The sequence below is a fragment of the Chrysochloris asiatica genome, unplaced genomic scaffold (genome assembly GCF_000296735.1).
Source record: "Chrysochloris asiatica unplaced genomic scaffold, ChrAsi1.0 scaffold00005, whole genome shotgun sequence".
In the NCBI taxonomy this organism is placed as follows: Eukaryota; Metazoa; Chordata; class Mammalia; order Afrosoricida; family Chrysochloridae; genus Chrysochloris; species Chrysochloris asiatica.
In genome coordinates, this window is record NW_006408523.1 from 1598728 (window position 1) to 1603448 (window position 4721).

At 47.3% G+C, this 4721-nt stretch overlaps 1 pseudogene; it reads left to right on the top strand.

Annotated features, from left to right (window-relative positions):
* Nucleotides 1-2209: 2209 nt before the first annotated feature.
* LOC102818812 lies at nt 2210-3740 on the top strand (annotated as a pseudogene).
* The last annotated feature ends 981 nt before the right edge of the window (nt 3741-4721 follow it).

Below are 4721 nucleotides of genomic sequence, written 5' to 3' on the forward strand. Positions count from 1 at the left end.
TGATCAAAACATTCAGGAATGTAGCCTGGCACCATCCAGTTCTTCTGCTCTCATGGCAAAGGAGACTGGGTTCCCGGAGGCTGTTAATCACATCCCATGGCCTTTTATTCCACACAGGATTTCCGTTTTCTCTGGGTTTATTTTGCCGTAGTCTTTCTAACTTCACGAAATGGAATCATAATTCTCAGTCTTATTTCTTTTCCAATGAGGGCATTTTAGAATTGTTGTTTTCCTTCTGAAACTGCTTTATTGACCTCCACACATTTTGATAGTCTGTCTTTTAACTGACATTCAGTTCAAGGTATAGTTTTAATTCGATGTGTGAATTATGTAGAAGCATGTTGCGTAATTTCCAAACATAGGAGGATTTTCTCGTCATTTTTGCCATTTTGGTTTCTACCTTTCAAATTCTACATTTCATTGTAATTCTAGAATATGTCCTCAGTGATTTCATACTTAGTTTGTATGAAACGTCCTGAGATTTAAGACCCCAGTGTGTGGCATAAATTTGAAAATGAATGCCTTTGAGAATATTGTATACAATGTTTTATATCTGCCCATTAGTTTTTGCTTTCTTTGTAGTGTCAACTCCTAGATTGTTATTTAGAAACCTGGTGTGGTACTGTAAGATAAGCACTGGACAGTTAACCACAAGGTCGGCAGTTCAAAACCACCAGCTGCTCCTTGGGAGCAAGATGAGGCTGTCTGCTCCTGTGAAGATTGACAGCCTCGGAAACTCTAGGTTGTTGTTGTGATTGTTACATGGCTTTGAGTCGGCTCTGACTCATAGTAACTTGGTGGTGGTGAGAATCATTTTTTGGTGTGGAGAATCTTACTGATACATATTTTTTAATTACTGAGAGGGATATATTGAAAAATTGTTGTTGTTAAGTGCCATCGAGTCGGTTCCAACCCATAGCGACCCTGGATAGGATTTCCAAGGAGCAGCTGGTGAACTTGAACCATAGAACTTGCAGTTCAAACCTACTTTGCAGTCCAGCGCATTAACCTGCAGCACCACACCAGGACTCCATATTGGAAATGTTGTGGTTATGTGCCTGGGAGTTGGTTCCGACTCATAGCGACCCTGTACAGGATTTCTGAGGCTGTAAATCTTTACGGGAGCAGAAAGCCTCATCTTTCTCCCGCGGAACAGCTGGTAGTTTCGAACTTCTGACCTTGCAGTTCGCAGCCCGATTCATAACCATTACGCTACAGAGCTCCTTGAGAGTTCTGCTACTGAACCACGAATACCTCACAAGTAGTCCAGTACGTGGTGGCTGGTTTCTAACAAGAGGGCTCGACAGAATTCAGAAACCGTGGCTCCAGAAGCTCAGCTTCTACTTCCAGGCTGAGAAAAGATGGATAATAAGGCTGAAGAGAGGGACTCCACCCCTCCAGTCAGGCTGAGGTGCCTTCCAGACCCCACTGTAGCCTTTGGAAGCCGCTCACCTGGAGTCCCGAAAGAGCTGTGCAGCTTGGAGAAGAGACTGGACTTGACCAGAAGGTGTGGGCAAGGTGGGTTGGGTCTCTAGCTATAGGGTATGGGTAGACCAGTGCTAAGGTGGCCTACCATTGCCAGAGCTGACGAGAGCTACTCGGAGGCATGGTGGGCGAAGGGCTGGAGATCAGCTGTAGGTGGGAACACGTGGCCTGCGGGTGTCAAAGTGGCTACTGTGGAAGGACTGTCCATGGGGGCTTCTGGATGCAGCTGCCTGTGGGAAGAGTCCAGCCTGAGGGCACAGCCCAGCTGGCCTGTCTGTCCACTTAGCTCTCATGCTGATTCATTGTCCATCCAAGGCACTGGTTGCAGGCTACCAGGGAAGACAACCTCTGGTTGGAATAATGCCAGCTCTAAGTGGGCTTCAGTTCCTCACTGTCAGTGGATCTCCGCTGCAGCCAACACAAGCTGGTGGTCCACACGCACTCCTCGGTTGCAGTTGAAGAAACAGACTTAGGCATGGTGTTTGCAGGAGCCATGTGACATCATGCAGAAGCTGTGTGTGTGTGAGGTGGGGGGTGGGGGGTAGTTCCCTGACAGGAGAAGAACTGGGCAGAGAGACTCCGTTCCCAGCCTGTTACTGTGATGTCAGGGAATTGCTTTGGGCCCAAGTCATCTGATAAGAGGTGGTCCAAGTGGCTTTTTTCGCATCAGGTTTGCAGCCAGAATACAGGTGTTGGTGAAAATCATGGCAAAATCTAAACCAAAATGGGAAAGGTAAAGACCCATATCAACAGCGTCGTAATCAGACACGTCGACTCTGGCAAGTCAACCACTACTGGTCACCTGATCTACAAATGTTGGGGACTCGACAAAAGAACCATTGAAAAATTTGAGAAGGAAGCTGCTGAGATGGGGAAGGGTTCCTTCAAGTATGCCTGGGTCTTGGGTCAACCGAAAGCTGAACGTGAGCGAGACAGCACCATGGATAGCTCCCTGTGGACATTTGAGACCAGCAAGTACTATGTGACCATCATTGATGCCCCAGGACACAGAGACTTTATCAAAAACATGATGACAGGAACCTCGCAGGCTGACTGGGCTGTCCTGATGGCTGCTGCTGGTGTTGGAGAATTTGGAGCTGGTATCTCTAAGAATGGGCAGACACGTGAGCATGGCCTTCTGGCTTACACACTGGATGTGAAACAGCCAATTGTTGGTGTTAATAAAATGGATTCCACTGAGCCACCCTACAGCCAGAAGAGATCTGAGGAAATCGTTAAGGATGTCAGCACCTACATTAAGGAAATTGGCTACAAGCCTGACACAGTAGCATTTGTCCCAACTTCTGGTTGGAATGGTGATAATTTGCTGGAGCCAAGTGCTAACATGCCTTGGTTCAAGGGATGGAAAGTCACCCATAACGATGGCAATGCCAGTGGAACCACATTACTTGAAGCTCTGGATTGCATCCCGCCACCAACTCGTCCAACTGACAAGCCCATGCATCTGCCTCTCCCCCTGCATCTGCCTCTCCAGGATGGCTACAGATTGGTGGTATTGACACTGTCCCTGTGGGCAGAGTGGAGACTGGTGTTCTCAAACTAGGCACGGTGGTCACCTTTGCTCCCATCTACGTTACCACTGAAGTAAAATCTCCTGAAATGCACCATGAGGCTTTGAGTAAAGCTCTGCCTAGGGACAATGTAGGCTTCAATGTAAAGAACGTCTCTGTCAAAGATGTTCGCCGTGGCAATGTGCCTGGTGACAGCAAAAATGATCCACCAATGGAAGCAGCTGGCTTCACTGCCCAGGTGATCATTCTGAACCATCTAGGCAAATCAGCCCTGGATATGCACCTGTGCTGGATTGTCACACAGCTCACAGTTCTTGCAAGTTTGCTGAGCTCAAGGAGAAGGTTGATCGCTGGTCTGGCAAGAAGCTAGAAGATGGCCCCAAATTCTTGCAGTCTGGCGATGCTGCCATTATTGACATGGTTCCCAGCAAGCCTGTGTGTGTTGAAAGCTTCTCAAACTACCCTCCTTTGGGTTGTTGAGCTGTTTGTGACATGAGACAGACTGTTGCTGTGGGTGTCATCAAGGCAGTGGACAAAAAGGCTGCTGGAACTGGCAAAGTCACCAAGTCTGCTCAGAAAGCTCAGAGGCTAAATGAATTTACCTTTAACACCTGCCCCTCCAGTCTTCATCAGTGGTGGAAGGATGATCTCAGAGCTGTTTGTCTCAATTGGCCATTTAAGTTTAATAGTAAAAGACAGGTTAATGATGACAATGCATCGTAAAACCTTCAGAAGGAAAGAAATGTTATGTGGACCATTTGTTTCTTTTTTTGTGTGTGGCAGTTTTAAGTTATTAGTTTGTAAAATTAGTACTTTTTAAATGGAAACAACATAACCGAAAATTTGTCACAGAATTTTGAGACCCATTAAAACAAAGTTTAATGAGAAAAAAAAAAAAAAGGTGGCTCAAGTGAAGATCACAAGGGTAGCAGACCACCCTATCAACAACACTAATGGGGTCCTGGTGTGGCGCTGTGGGTGAATGCGCCGGGCTGCAAGGTTAATTTGACCCTCAAGGTTGGTAGTTGAAGCTCACCAGCCACTCCTTGGAAACCCTATGCAGGGTCACTACGGGTCAGAGCCAACTCAATGGCACTTAACAACAACAACAGGAATCTGGAAGTGAAATTGATGTCACCTGGTGATGATGGCTTTAGAGGAGCACTTCATTACTGTTTAGTGATGAAGCCTGACTTTCCTTCAACCGCTGGGAACATAGTGCCAGGTTCCAGCTTCACGCAACAGGACAAAGAAGGATGTCTGTGGAGCTGAGAGACAACGGTGTTGTAACTGGCCAACTGGCCGGAAAAACAACTGTTGTTGTTGTTGAGTGGACTCCAACCCATAACGACCCTGTACAGGGTTTCCGAGGAGCAGCTGGTGAGCTTGAACCACCAACTTTGCAGTTCAAACGGCTTTGCAGTCTGGCGCATTCACCCACAGCGCCATACCAGGACAACTAGGAAGATAGAAAAGGGAGAAGAGACATTTGTGTCTGTGTTACTTTCTCTTTTCTTCCTGTTCTAGTTAGGGGCATCCCAGCAGCAGCCCCTCCCAGAATGAAGAGTTGAATCCATTGGTGTTTTTCCAACACTTGCAAACACAGCCTCATAGCCCCCTTCCTGAGTCATCAGCCCTAGGGGCCGGCACTCCCTGCTCACAAGTCAGAGGCCAGAGCTCCTGGGCTCTCCTCCAAACACAAAG